The 15,749-nt window shown below is 41.4% G+C and overlaps 1 long non-coding RNA gene across 1 annotated transcript; it reads left to right on the top strand.

Moving 5' to 3' along the window:
• The first annotated feature begins 1,981 nt into the window (after positions 1-1,981).
• Positions 1,982-9,586, top strand: LOC125617696. The gene is made up of 2 exons (XR_007348769.1): positions 1,982-2,039; positions 7,693-9,586. It is a non-coding gene; the product is annotated as an uncharacterized LOC125617696 (long non-coding RNA).
• The last annotated feature ends 6,163 nt before the right edge of the window (positions 9,587-15,749 follow it).

Here is a 15,749-nt window from a genome sequence, read left to right as displayed (position 1 = left end):
TAGAAAACTATCCTGGTTACTCATGATGGAAACTGTTTCCCATCTAAGGCAAAGGAGTACAGGGCTTTGTTGTGGTTTGGATATGAGATGTCCCAAAAATGTTCATGTGGCAATACACAGGAAAAGTTCAGAGGTGAAATGGTTGGATTACAAGTTCTATAACCTCATCACTGGATTAATCCATTTAATGAATCAATAATTTAAATGAATTATTGAGCGGTAACTATAGGCTGGAGGAAATATATCACTGGGGATTATATTGTCCCTGGATCCTCAGATGAGTTTTTCTTTCTCTTTCTCTTTCTCTTTCTTGGTTGTGCTTTTTCTCTTTCTCCTTCCACGGTGATGTGCTATCTCACCTCACAGCAGTGGACTTGACTGACCAGGGACTGAGACCTCTGAAACCAAGAGCCCAAAACAAACTTCTCCTCATCTAAGTTGTTTCGGTGAGATATTTAGGTCACAGCATCAAAAACTAACATTTTTTTTTTTAGCAAGCTCCAAGTGACTGCCACAAAGTATTTTATTTCAGTAGCTCTTACCAAAAACTTAATGAAATATTATTTCAATTTATGAGGAAACCAAATTTGAGAGTTTATGACTCACAGCAAACAAATGGAGAAACTCTCCCTTTTTTCTCCATCTATAGTTATTAGACATGGTAACAAAGTAGAATACCTTTTTTTGGAAGACTACAGGACCCCATAGTTCATCCTGTCTGATTTAATCAGTCAGGTGTGTGTCTCAAAATTTTTGGTAAGATCACTAGGCTACCCCATGTTAGAAAGGAGGGCATGTAGATAGCAGGAGGGAAATGCCTTGTGGTTTTCATCTCATCCTGACTACAACGCTGGGAAATCAAACCATGTGACTGTTGCTTAGCTCTACATGTGGTTCTAGTGAGCATTAGCTAGATAAATTAGGTTGACAACTAAACATTTTTGTACCTCATAAACACTTTTAGCCTATGTATGATTTACACCACATCTCCTAAGTAATTGGGAATATTTTCATTAGCCTGGGAAATACTAAGCAAAGTAGATGGCAATGCCTGCATTGAGACTTTCCTATCCTTGACTGACAACCCATTTGTGGTAGGTCTGGAGTTAACTTACCTGACAGTGATTGAGCATGCTTCCCCAGGCCAGAAGTAGGAGGAAAACACTAAATGTGGAAGCCTGTATAAAAGGTTCCACATTTAGGAAGTGTGCTCGGCTCCTTGAGAAACAGCAGAGTGTCAGGGCTTTGTGCTGTTACTGGATTCCAAGATTGGTTACCCTCTCACCCTCATTCCCCAACTCATGAGTTATGCTCTGTGCACATGTGACTGACTTCCTCTGTGCCCTGGCAGAGAGCAAAGTTAGGGCCTGAGCTCTCCCAGTGGAGAGGTAAAGCTGTGTGAATCCTATCAGCACTTTTCTCCTCCTGAGAGACTCCTCTAACATGGAATCCACCCATTGTTAATTCCTTGACGTTGGTTTAACACAGGCCAAGGAACTAAGTAAAAAAAATAATAATAATAATAATAGAGTCAGGTACAAATTATTCCTACTGGGAATACTCCTTTTTGAAACACAATTAATTTTCAAAGAATCAGGCAAACAAGGCCCCAAGTTAACAGGTGAAAAGAGTACCTGTCTTATAATTGCACCCAGTCCCTGAGTTCCATTTCCCCCTTGTAACCTCCACATGAAACCAGTTGCTTTTCATAAATGAAGTCATTCTGTGTCCCCCAAAATCTCACGTGTGAGACAACACAAAAAGGTTAAAAAATAATTGGGTTACAAGAGCCTTAACCCAATAGTGAATTAATCACCTAATGGGATTAATTGAGTGGTAACTGAAGGTAGGTGGGTTGTGGATTGCGGGGGGGGGGTCTTTAGGGTATTTATTTTTTATCTAATAAATGGAGTCTCTTTCTGCTTCCAGATCATCATATGAGCTACTTGACTCTGCCATACTCTTCTGCCATGATGTTCAGCCTCACCATGAGCCCAAGGAATGGAGCTGACTGTCTATGGACTGAAACCTCTGAAACTGTGAGCCCCCAAATAAACTTTTCCTCCTCTATAGCTGTTCTGGTTGGGTCTTAAAGTCACAGCAGCTAAAAAGCTGACTAAATCAGTGTGATTTCTGAACAATGTACATAATAATAACCAGTTTCTCATGACCACATGAGAATCTTGGAATATGCCTGGTCTTACTGCATGCTGTTTTGTTGGGAAAGCACTAATTAAATATGTTCAGCTTTGACAATATAGTTTTAAGTTCAAAGTCAGATGATTTACATATTTGTCCTTGTTTTAATCACAGAATCTAAAAACATTCAGGTAAGAAGGCAACTTAGAGATCTACTCTGTGTCCCTAATTTGGAGAGGAAACTAAAAGCCAGACAAACCAAGTGACCAGTCCAAGGTCAGCCGCAGTACCCACAATCCTGCCCTGGATCTCCTCTTTTCTCTATCCCATGTTCTCTTTCTAGAAAACCCATCCAGTCCCGTAAGTTTAAATGCCATCCCCACATCACAAACTCTTGTCCCAGACCTCTCCACCTAACTGCTGATTTTCTAACCCAAGTCTCGCCCCCCATCTCCTCTTCCTGGCCCAATCTTCCTCCATCCCAATATACTTTACCATTATTCCATAGTTTCTCAGACCCAAACCTTTCTATCATTTTTCAATTCTTCATTTCTCATATATTGTGTATCTGAGTTTGCATAGTCCTAAGTTTGTCTGGTATTAGCTTCACTTCCAAAAATAAATCACGAATTCAACCCTTTTCCATAATCTCCACTACTACCACCCACGTTTAGAGTATAGTGACCTCCTGCTTGTTTTATTTCAACTGTTCCAAACTGGTCTCCCTCCTTCCACTCTTTCCAGTAGATCTACCCTGTAGTAATAAGAGTGGTCTTTCTAAACCATAAGCACATCATCTAACTTCCCTGCTTTAAGCCCTGTACTTAAAATCCAACCTAATCTGCTCACCATGCCTTCATGACTACAGTCTGACCTTTCCTCTCTCTCCACATCAGCTCCCGCCACTTCTCCGTTTTCACCTCGATCCAGCCACACTGGCATCTTCACTCCTTAAACAGAAGAGTCTAGCTCCTGGCTCTGGATGTGGCAGCTCCTGTTTCCCTAGAGCGCTCTTCCTAGATCCGTGCATGGCTCATTACTCAGGTCTTGACCCAGGGAACCAACCACCGTCATCTACGTAACCCTCAAGTCCCTCTCTTTCTCATACCACCTTCTCCACACCACCTTACCTGTAGCTGAAGCTGCTTAACTTCTTTGTCTGCATGCACGTTGTCTATTCCTCCTACAGAATGTAAACACCTGGAAAAAAAATCTTGTTCCACCACCTCCCTCACGCCTGAAAAATGCCAGACTCAACAGGCACTGCATGAACACTGGGTGACTGACTGGTGCTGAGCGACAGCAACAGACCAGAAGTAGAATCCCACTCCTGCTCCAGTGCAGTTCCAGTCTTATTCTTTGTTTTACTAGAAACAGAAATCCATTCAAGCAGTTCAATCAGGGGAATTTTGGGTGAAGATACATATAGAGTGGCAAGGTATGATATCTCTGAAATCTAAGAGCAGGGGCCATAATAGGGCTGAACCCCACAGAAACCAGAGCTCTGGACTCAGAATAGCCCTGGGGCAGTCCCTAAGGGATCGTCCTTCTGGTTTGCTATTAACACCATTAGCACAGACTCTGTGTGTGCTTCTCTCTATCCTGTTCCAACAACATTTATTCATTGCTTAATGAATATTTATTGAGAGGCAGCATGTGCTACGCCATGCCTAGGGTTTGCTTGTCATCTCCGTTCCTCCTTTATTTCATCTCACACATGGCTTTGGTTTTCCATGTCCTCATCAGCCTTTTTCATGATGCTTTTGCTTTAGTTCTCTGTTAGCTGCAGATTTCTTCTTAGGACTATTGCTATTTCCATGATAAAATCTAATTGGACCAGTCCCTCTTTTAAAGCTGGGTCAGACATTGCAGATCACTAAATAGCTTCTGAATCGGCTTTGGGTCAGGGGCCCAACTCATCCAGCCAGCTGTGCTCGTGCATGCTGCTTGGTGTGGGCTATAGGTGCAGCTGCCTCTGTCTGAAGGACAGACAGCAGGAAAGAGATGCTCAGACTTTGAGGGTCATCTAACGGGTACATTTAGACACTTGAAAGTTGAATCTGGCATTTCAACTAGAATCTCCCTGTACAATATTGGCTTAAGTCAATGAACAGTTTAGTGTCACGGAAGGTTTCATAAAAGAAAAGTGATATGATCAGAGTTTTGCTTTGGTAAAATTAATTTTTCAGAAATTTATGACATGGATTATAAAAGGAAGAGCCTGAAGATGAGAAGGAAAATAGGAGCCAGCTTAAGACATTGAAGTTCTAAGTCATAAGAACCTGAATTAGGGCATGAACGGTGCAAAGGGGCAGTGGCAAAGTTAGCAGAGACACTAATTGGAAGTCATTAAAATGTGGCATAAATTCTACAAAATTTGTTAAATTCCTATTATGCAAAGGTCCTCTATTGAGGCCCTTCTGTGCATCGAGCATAGCTATCACAGGTAGGTGCTACAGATGTGAAAGACACTCTCATGTTTAGCCTTGAGAATTGCAATGTGATAGAAATGCTTTTATATGAATTTTGTAGATAAGAAAACTTCACACCAAAGAGCTAAATAACTTTATCAAGATAACACAGAAATTGCCAAGGCGGGATTCAAGTTCAGATCTTAAAGCATTGAAGTCTGGAAGTCTTGAAATAGAGGTCTTAAGGGGACACTGGAATGAGTGAGGCTTCAGAAACTTACATAGATATGAGTCAGATGAGGATGCAAGGATTCACAGAAGAGGAGGGTCAATAGGGAAGCTGGTTTAGAGGATGAGGTGCTGAGTTTGGCCTAGTACATGATGGATTTGAAGAGAGGATGGAAAGTCTAGGTGGAGTTATCTATGAAAGAGAAAAGGGTCCAAAGCTGGGGCTGTTGAAATAAGGGGGTAGGAGTCAGGTTTCTGGAGAGATTATAAAGCCTTAGGAAGAGGTGAAGACAGAGACAAATCCATAGACAGTCATCTGATCCTTATAAAAGATGCCAAAATCCTATGTTGGAGAAAAATAGTCTTTTAACAAATGGTGCTGGAAAAAAAATGAATATCCATATGTAGAAGAATGAAACTAGATCCCTATCTTTCACCCTGCACAAAAATCAACTCAAAAGCCCCTAAAGCACAAAAGTAAAATTAATAATCAATACATAGGATGGATTCAAACTAAAAAGCTTCTTCTCAGCTAAAGAAACAATCAATAATGTGAAGAGAAAGCCTACAGATTGAGAGAACATCTTTACTATATCTCCTCAGATAAAGCATTAGCCACCAAAAAATAATAATAATAACAATAATAACCCAACCAATAAATGGGCTAAGGAGATGAACAGACATATATATATATGTGTGTGTGTATATATATATATATATATATATATATATATATATATACACATGTATATGTATACATATACACATACATACATAATATACACACACATATATATTTTATATATATGTACACACATATATATTATATATAATATATATGTTATATATATTATATATATATATATGAGAAAATATTCCACATTCCTGACAATCAGGAAAATGCAAACTACACTGGAATTTCATCTCACTCCAGTTACAAGAATGCAACTAACAATAAATGTTGGCAAGGACGTGGGGAAAAAAAAGACTGCAAATTAGTTACTGATAGGACTGTAAATTAGTACAACTACTTTGGAAAACATTATGGAGGGTTCTTTAAAGACTAGGAATAGAACCATCATAAGGCCCTATCCAACTTCTTGATATTTATCCAAAAGAACTAAAATCAGCATGTGATAGTGATACATGCATACCCTGTACAATTCATAATAGCCAAGTCATGGAACCCGCCTAGGTGTCCATCAAAAGACAGATGGGTAAAGAAAACATATATATACACTGTGGAGTTTTACTTAGCTATAAAGAAGAATGAATGAATGGAACTAGAAACATTAGCTAAGTGAAATAAGGAGACTCAGAAAGTGAAGGGTTGAATGTTCTCATATGCAGAAGCTAGGGAAAGAGAGAGAGAAAACAAGGAATAAAAGGGGGCATCTTTCACAAACAGAACTAGACCACCAGAGGAAGGAGATCAAGAGGGAGGGAGAAAGGGAGAGAATGGGGAAGTCCTGGGAAATGAGATTGATCAGATTGTGTTATGTACATGTACAAATATGGAATAATGAATCCCACTACTATGTATAACTAAAATGCACCAATTTTAAAAAACAATCAAAAGAAGAGGTGAGGAAGACAAGTGAAGCAGCTTGCCCAGGACTGTCCTGGTTTCAGTAAAAGGGAGTCTTAGGCAACCCCTCCATTTCTGGGCAAACGAGGATGGCTGATCACCTAAAGGAGAATATAGAAAGAGAAGGTACAAGGGCCAAGTAAGGGGATGAGAGAACATTTATGCTTAAGAGGAAAAAAAAAAAAGAGGAAAGAAGAGGAGAAACCTGCTAAAGAGAAGGAGTCAGCAAGGTAGAGACACGGCAGGGATGACAGTTTCTCCTCCCCTGCTCCAAGTCCTTCCAGACTGGGGGTTGAGGTGAAAGGTATTTAAAGGAGAAGTTCCCATTAGAAAGGGTTGTGCTGTGCAGGAAGTAGAGACCACCAGGCAAAGTCTGGATTTCCATCAGGACCAGGCTGGGAAAGGAACTTTGGGGAAAGATGCATGAATCCCCAGGGGAACTGGAAGATGTCAGCAACTATATCTACTAGACAGCCTGAGGCTGGAGAAGGCTGGCCCTGCAGGCAGGAGATCACAGCAAGTTCCAGTTCCAGTTTCCAACTGGGATGAAGGACAGATTGCAATATGGCCTGGAGGACAGAGCCAGGCTGTACTCTTGGCCTTGCATCCTGTCCCAGTCACTCAATAGTTGCATAATCTTGAGCAAATACCTTCCCCCTGTCTGCAACTCAATATATTCTTCTGTAAAATAGAGATCATAATCTCAGGGGCTAGGTAAGAATTAGTGCTAGCGTATCTCAAGTGGCGAGCACAAGGCAGGCTCTTCATAAAGGTATCATTGCTGGGTTATCGATTCCATGACTACCACTGAGAGATTAGTCAGGGACAACATATAAACATCAGGAGAATTAACCAGGCAGGATTCTGTGATGAAGGGGTGTAAGTCTCCATTTTTCAGCTTAAGTCTTACAAGTACAGCATGGAACATGGAGCTGATCACTTCCTGGAAGGCTGGCTTAAGGGCTGGTGGTGAGACAGGTCTGACTTCCAGTGCGGAACGATCTCATCACCTGAGGTCAACACCCTGGAGCGGTATGGCGAGGGCAACTTCTGTCTCCTGCACCGGGCACACTAGAGCTGGGCGCCTAGAGCTGAAAGTGCTGCTAGCGAGCCTAAGTGCGTATACTTGGCACAAAGAAGCGTGCCTCAGTAGCAGCTGGCGGAGTCTCCACTAAGTCATTGAGAACATTTCAAAGTCCAGAACACAGGCTTGAAATATTGTTTTCAGTAAGAGAGTGCTAGTTTCCACCCATTAGCTGAAAAAGCACTTCAGATCCCAATTCTTGTTTTTTTAAAAAATAATGTTTGTTTTTTTTTTTTTTAAAGAGCCCGATTCTTCTCCTCACATACTGGAAAGAACTGGATTCAGCAAACCCTGGTGTTCCCTGTCTCTCTCAAATGTGGGAGAAGAGACGCAGTCAGCTATTGTCCCACATATGCCTTCCCCAGGCCACCACATCTGAAGCCACATGGGGTGGGATTTAGCCCCAGTTCAAGACTGAACTCTGTAATGCAAGCTGGAAAAGTCCCTGAGCCAAACCATGGCTCGAGAAACAGCGATCTCTTACTGAATCCTTTCTACCAGGTTCTACTGAAAATGAACACATATAGAGGTTATTCATCTTAGCCCTCTGTACCCAAAACAGACACCTCCCATCTCCTCCAGGCCACCAAACACATATGTTCTATTGCCATCTAATGCCTGACACACACAATGTTAGAGTTGGGGCAACAAAGGAGTTTGGTGCCTGTCTTAGTCTCTTCATGCTGCTGTAACAAAAATATCAGAAACTGGTGGCTTATAAACAATAGGAATTTATTTCTCACAATTCTGGAAACTGGGAAGTCTGAGAACTTATAAGGGCTGCTTCCTTGTTCACAGATATCTGTCTTCTGTGTCCTCACATGTGGGAAGGTGTGAGGCAGTTCTCTGGGATCCCTTCTATAAGGGCACTAATCTCATTGATGAAGGCTTCACCCTCATGGCCTAACCACTTCCCAAGGACCTACCTCCAAATACTGAGGATTCAAATTCAGCATAAATCTGAAGGGGCATAAACCTTCAGTCAGTCTATAGCAATGCCCCAGTTCTGATTTAATTTTTCTTTCTTTCACCTTCAGCACAGAACCCATCTATGTGCAAATGATTATCTTTTAAGCTAGATGTTAGGTTTTTTTTCTAATCAAGACTCTGGAAGAGAATCAGGGAAAGAGTCTTCTCGGAAAAGGAATCTGAAGGAAGAAGTTGGCAGAATTTCAGCAAACCTAGAAGTTTAAAAAAAAAAATTAACAACATGAATCTGTTCACTAGCAGGAAAGAAAATATAGTATATTTTGAAGACAGGTGGCAACGTTGCATAACTTGGTGGTGGGGCTGCCATTCACTTCACAGTCTGTGTGAGTGGTGCTCCCTAGAGTTGTTCAGTGCACATCCTGTGCATCCAAGCCTGGACAGTTCTGGTTCAGATTATCCAAGTCAGAAAACTGCCCACAATCATTTCCACATATGCAGAGGCTTTAGGCTATGGAAATTTTTTAAGTTGTGATGGACTTTTTTGCAGAAAATTTTTAAATGTACACAGTGAAACTCAAACTTCCCCACAGAATCTTATCAGTTATCCCTAAAAGATAACTAGATGATGTGAAGGACATCTAAACCACTCTCTCACTTCGAAGATGAGGCAGTTGAAGGCCAGAAACACAGTGTGTCCTGCTCAAGGCCACATGCTAAAGAAGTGATTCAGACTTCCCTACTTCCCATAGATGGTCTAAACAGGCCACGCTGATGTAACCCACATTCAAGTCTACCTGGACCCCAAATTGAGTCTTGTTCATCTTTGAGCACCTTCAAAACTCTGAGCCTTGAGAAGACAAAGAGTCCCTCCAAGGCTCCCAGTCCGTGAGGCAACAGCACAACAGAGCTTTGCATCAATCATTCACAAACTTTGGTCCAGGAAATGAAGATTTGCTAAAAACCCGCCCAGCACAAAGGCTCCACATACCCTCTTGAGCCACGCAAATGGTGGTGGTTTATTAAACAAATCTTTATTTAGGTAGTTTTTTTAAAAAATGGGTTATGTCTTTGTTGCAGTTGGCTAACTTAAGGTACCTTGGTTTATTGGATAAATATTTACTCATTAATATTTTTAAAAGCCATACTATTTACATAATAGATTTGGAACCAGTCTGGCCTATTGAGTGATTGTTACCGATTTAAAATCAGAATATCCAACGCAAGGAAACTGATGGCCATTTACAAGGAGAATGGGAAACTCACGGGTTACCAAAGTTGGCCTTTCATTGAAATTTTGCTCTTAACACAGTCATGCTACTCTCTCCAACGGGAGTCTTTTGTGCATCTGAACGTGTGTGGTGAGAGTGGAGTGGGAGGAGAGAGAAAGCTCTTTTACCAAAATCCAGTGCAATTAAACTGCTTTATGGACAAGTTCTCTGCCAAGTTTCTTATTGAAATCAAAGACACCTTTGAGTTGGTTGTCCAAAGCAGGGCAGAAAGCACCTGCGGTCATGTCTGTTTCTCATTTTGTACTCGTGTAACCCAGATGCCCTGTGGATTAAGTGAAATCTGCTCCTGGCTGGAATCGCGTCCACCACATGTCAGCTCAGCTTGAATTTGGAAACAGGAGCTCAGAAGGTGCCACTCCAACACGTGGCTCTGGTTTTCCCCGAGTGTAACTTGAACAAGGGGAGCAGGTTAGGAGGCCCATGTCCCCAGCTTACTCACTGCGAGAAAGATAACAGCAGGACCCTGCTTCCATTTGATGGTTCTGCCCCCGCTCCCCCACCCCCTTGCCCATGTCAGTTTCCACTCCAGCTTTCACCAGGGAAGGTCGTGGCCGGGGAGCATAAAATGCTGTCGCGCTCCAGCGACAGTCCGGAACCTGAGCGTGAATTTACAACCATGTCCCGACACAGAGAAAGGAAGTCAAACAGAACTCATGACCAGACATCCCCAGGCAGACGACATGGGCGACTTCTCTGTGCAGAGATGATTTGTCGGCTACTTAAATATGGAAAGTGTTTCAGGGGACTAGAGAAATTGCAATAGGGAACTCAGCTCTTATGTTATGACACCAAACACAATTCTTTCCAGTTTTAACTCCAAGAAGCCTCTTTAAAATATCAGCACCAATGAGGAACCCTGAATCTTGTCTCTTTTGTCACATTTTAGAATATAAGATTCTCACTTGCCTTTTCCTCCATCCCATTGACTCAGCAAGTATTTAATGAGTACCTACTATGTGCTCTCAAATATCAGCATCCACAGAACAGCAAGGGCTTTGCTTTCATGGAGTTTCCTTCCTAGCTGGGGAGGGGAGGGGAGGTGCTGGCTTTGAACTAGCTTGGTGAACGCGTGTTCCAGATAAAGTCAAGTCTCCATGTGGCATTCCAGATTTACACAGGATAAATCGGGATGTGATAATTTGCTTCAAAAAAAGATTCAATATTTTACTAAAAAAAAAAAAATTCACAGAAGGATTCCCTTTAAATCTATAAAACTCCTGTAGCCCTATCACCACCCACCAAATCGTTTTATTTATTCTGAAATTTTGAATACTCCAGTTACTTTTAAATGGAGTGTCCCTCCATCGTTCCAGAGGACATCCCCCGGGGACCACCTCAGGCAGAGAGTCACTTCCCCTGGGAGGAGCACACTGCATGGAAGCCCTGCCAAAGACAGGGCCACACTCAACAGGGCCTTGGGAGGGGCTGCTCCCCAGAAGGTGACGGGCAGGTCTGGAAAAGGCCCCTTGGGGACTATATTCTTGATGGCCTCCCTAGAATCTCTGTGAACCCTCGAATCCAGGGCAAAGAAAAATGTAGAGTCAGGACAGATTTTTCTGTTATTTTTCTTGATGTTTCCCATTGACAGGAATGAGGACAAAAGAGAAAAAAACAAGCTCAATGAACACAGTTTTAAAAACCAAAACCTGGTGAGGTGAAGATGTCATTTTTTTTTCTTTCCTGACACTCTCAGCTACTTGGATTCTTAATTACCTGCCACCAGAATCTGTCCTTGTGAGCACTAGCAGTTCAGCCTATTAGCAATTAGTGAGAACCATTATTTCACCAAGCTTTTGTGTGAGAAGATAAATAGAGGGCTGCCCCACAAACAGACTTAGAAGAAATGAGGAAGACACAGAGCAGTCCTCATCCTACAATAGGTCTCCTGTTATTTTGCCCACATTGGGGTTTTATTGATCAGTGACCACATTTCTTCTCAGGACTGTGGTACTGCCAGGAAACTTCCTGGTCCAGCTGCAGAGTGGTTAGTTGGCATTTAAAACAAAACAGAACAAAACAGCCCCACTGTGCTGTTTAGAAAAGTTCATGCCATATCGTGAATTTAGCTCCAAGGATCAGAAGGCCTTCCCACATAAGGGAAGCAAACATGAAGCCCGCCTTGGGTGTGTCCACTGGTCACTTGTCTGCCTGAGAAAGATTTATACCAAAGAGTTTCAGAGTCATAAGTTTAGCAGATACAGGCACAGAAGGGTATTTAGAAGTCAAATGAGCCATTCTTCTACCTAAGAGCTTTGCTTGAGAATAAAGTCTCTGCTCCATGCAGCTACCGTCACTCCAATTGGCCCCAGAGGAGGCGTCTTCTCGGAGGAAGAGAGGAATCTATCAACAGGATCAAGATGGGAGAAAATTGAGTGCTTTTCAGGCCCCACAGCTAGAACAGTCCAAAGAGACAACAGCAAAAGCCAAGTCCAGTACACTTGTCCAACCTAGCTCTTCAAGGTCTCTGCTGGACTCAGGGTCTAGATTTTTCCTGTGCCAAAGGACAGCTCCAACACCAGCTCTGGGTCACTTTTCCAGTTCCAATTCCCCCAGAGAGCTTGTGATGGCCGCCCTCTGACATATTCCAGAGGTATACTTCAGAGGAGGGCCATGTTCTTTTTGCTGCTAATTAATACAACATTCGGAGTTCACCTTTGGCTGGGGCTTGAATTCAACAGCATGTAGGCAGCTATGCATGTAAGGCACAGCATCAGTGTCTGGGTCGAGCGCAGAAACACAGTTTACCTTTATCCATAACCAGACTCCCTGAGCAGGGGTGTGCCTAAGGGTACACATTCGCCTGAGCTTCTCCTTACAGTCCGCCTGCCCACATACATCCTCGCTCCATTTGTGCTGCCATTTTCCTCAGTCGATTATTTAAAAGAAAAGAACTTAAGGATATTTTCATGGGAAAGACAAATCCTTAGGCAAGCCTAAGTAACCGGCAACTATCAAAATGAAACTCAAGTCTGAAACTCTTGGTACCCTAACTATAGATCACATAGGAGCAGATAAAAATCTTTGAAGAAATTACTCACAAAAGTTACAGAACACTTAAAGCCCATACATCAAAAAGGCCCTCTTAGGAGTTATCCACACAGCAAGTTAGGCCGGTGGGTTATATAAGGACACCATGGCTATTAGAACCGCCTGCCAAGCCCCAGGTATGATACCCAGCACTATGAATCAAAACCCTGCATTTCAGATTCTTAGGGTAATATCAGATCCCAAACAGACATGCATGAAGGGAGAAGGTATACATTTGATGTCAATTTGATATTGTAATTACAAATAAGACTCATCAAATAAATGGTGGAGGAGCTCAGAAAGACCAACCCTATTCATGTTAAGAATCATTTGGAACACCATGTACAACCAGAGAATTGAAATGTTGAGCTTCATTTGTGTATGATGAGTTGAAATGCATTCTGCTGTCATGTACAAGTAAGTAGAATGAATAATGATAATAATAATAATAATAATAATAATAATAATAATGCAACTCAGGATCAGCCAGCTAGAAGAGATGCATAGGGCAAGGTTCTGTGAGAAGCGACACAGAGCTTCTTCTATGGCCTCCTCAGGTGAGAGAAAAAAAAAAGAACCATTTGGAATTCATAATAAGAGTACCTACGAAAAGATCATGAGAGGATTGGGGTTCCGCCTAGAACACAGAGATTGTGCTTCAAACATGTGGATCAATCATTTCGTTTTCCTTCACTGCCATTTCTTCTGCATGGATAAGTGAAAGTGGATGATCTAGAGAACCTCTCCAAGATTCCCCAGGGAGTCATTTTAGACCCTGGGCTCGCTGCCCTTCTTCAGTGCTCCACGTGTCTCCATGTTGTTTCAGCTCTGTTATTTTCAGCATCAGCCTTTTCAAGGCATCAGCATCAATTAACTCACTCTGAAATTCAAAGGTCATTGAAGAGATGGGATTGGATTTGTTCTGATAACAGACTTTTTTTTTTTTAACTTTGCAAACTGTCCCTACATAGTATAACTACAGAGAACTGTCCCAGGCATTATTTTAAAAATTTAGGATATTCTACCAAGAGATTCTTGAGAATAGAATTCTGCTATTTAATTCATTCTAATCACCAAACGTTTTTGCAACTCTACCTCCATGCCTGACTCCTTCTCTGTATTTCCATTAGAAATAGGGTCCAACGCGTCCTTGTTTGTGGCCATTTTCACTCTCCAGGAGAACTCCCCTCTGGAAAGCTCCGTCTTCACAGGGCATGTCATTTTTAAGGACTGTGCAGTAAACTGCCATCACTACATCTGACCACCTCAGTAGGAGCCACTGCTTCCAAACTTCAGCCAGAGATGGCTCTGACCTGACCTACAGAGAGCCTGAGGACAATGTCATGCCTGCACCCAAGGTGTCTCTTGTTACTTAAATATTATTAAAGCTTCTTCACAATTTGGTGCTAATGTCAATAATTTTAAACCGGCTCCACACATGGACTAGTGTTAGTGTTGCTTAAAGATTTTGTCAGATTATAAAGATAGCACTAACTCTGAGGTCTACTTGCTTGATAATGTTGCTCCTTTTGTCCTAGAATGCTGAGCATGTTGTGATTTTTCACGAATCATTCTAAAGAGTTCAAACCTGCTGAAATATTGCACATAGTGCTAAAAGACTCATCGTCTTAGACTTGGATTCAATTTGACTAAGTCAAAACCAGAGTTGAATTTTTAAGGCCAACCAACCCACAGACCTGCTAGACTTCCTCATCATTCTTCATTGACACCAGGAGAATTTTCAATTCTTTATCTCAATCATATAAACATCTGGAGAATTTAATTCATGCTGAGAATCACACTGAGTACTCTAGATCTCAAAGGCCATATTCAAAGCTCATGTCTGTTAGTTTCTGCAAGGGAACTGGCCACTTCCATGTAATGGCAGCAGCCCAGGGGTCACAGTGCCTAACTGCTAGTGCCTGCATGGGCCTCGATCCTAGGATCCCAGGTCATCCTTCCCACCAGCAATCTACACATCCTTGCTAGGGGTTCACATATCATTACCCTATGCACCATCCACTCATTTTGTCAATGACAGTGAAAATATCAACTGTTTATTTTACAACTCTAATGATTTATTTTATATAAATATTTGTCATTGCTTTGTATCAGGTCCTATGCAAGGCACTGAGATGAGTAAAACTCAGCACTGCTTTAAAGTTGCTCACAACTCCTTGTTCTTAACCAACTCCATGGTAGAGAATGGGAATAAGGGAAAAGAGGAGAGAGGGGGAAAGTTAGTACGTAGCATGGCCTACAAATGAAATTAGCCTAGAGATTTCCATTGCACTATGATGCAAGTGCAGCCAGCAGATTCTGTTGCTCCCCAGTTACACCCCTGTTTATGCACTGTGCTTGAACAGGGAGGAAATGCCCATCTAGCTTATGGATTTGCAAATATGAAAATGACAGCCATCACAATGAAAAGTATATATGCTTTTAATAACAGAAGTAAATGTTTTCCCCAAAATATCCCATTTACTAGGTTAAAATTCATGGAAGAAAAAGTTTTGATCCATAGAGTTTTAAACTTCTTTGCCTACCACTTCTCTCAAAGTTTTTTGGAGTAAATACCTTCTAATTTCACCAATGCCCAGGATGTAGCAAGATAATGCAATACTAATAACGTTTCCAAAACCACAAAATTCATCTACAGAGGCATGCATGGCGTGACATCATCCTTATCTAAACTTAGTATCTTCAACTTCAGATGGTATTCTAACTTATAAGGATGTTATTAGCATTAAAAAAAACTTTGGGGGATTTTTCTCTTTCCCTAGGAAAGTGCATGAAAACAATTATTTTTTAGATTATTCCATTTTTACGCTAAATTTAAAAAGCCATTTAAACAAAGAAGGGACATTACTTATTATACCAAAACTGTCAATATTTAATTATCCTAGAACCAAAAAGCCTAACATTAAGAAAACCTGTATTTGTAAATTCAAATATGATTGTACATCCCATAAAACTCTGCTGTTTTGAATTTTTTTTTATCCCACTAAAAATAAATCAAACATCTTGATTAAAAGCTTACTATGTGCATGACA

The sequence above is a fragment of the Marmota marmota genome, unplaced genomic scaffold (assembly GCF_001458135.2).
Source record: "Marmota marmota marmota unplaced genomic scaffold, marMar, whole genome shotgun sequence".
In the NCBI taxonomy this organism is placed as follows: domain Eukaryota; kingdom Metazoa; phylum Chordata; class Mammalia; order Rodentia; family Sciuridae; genus Marmota; species Marmota marmota.
The sequence above is the reverse complement of the archived record's forward strand: the minus strand, read 5'-3'. Positions and strand labels throughout refer to the sequence as shown.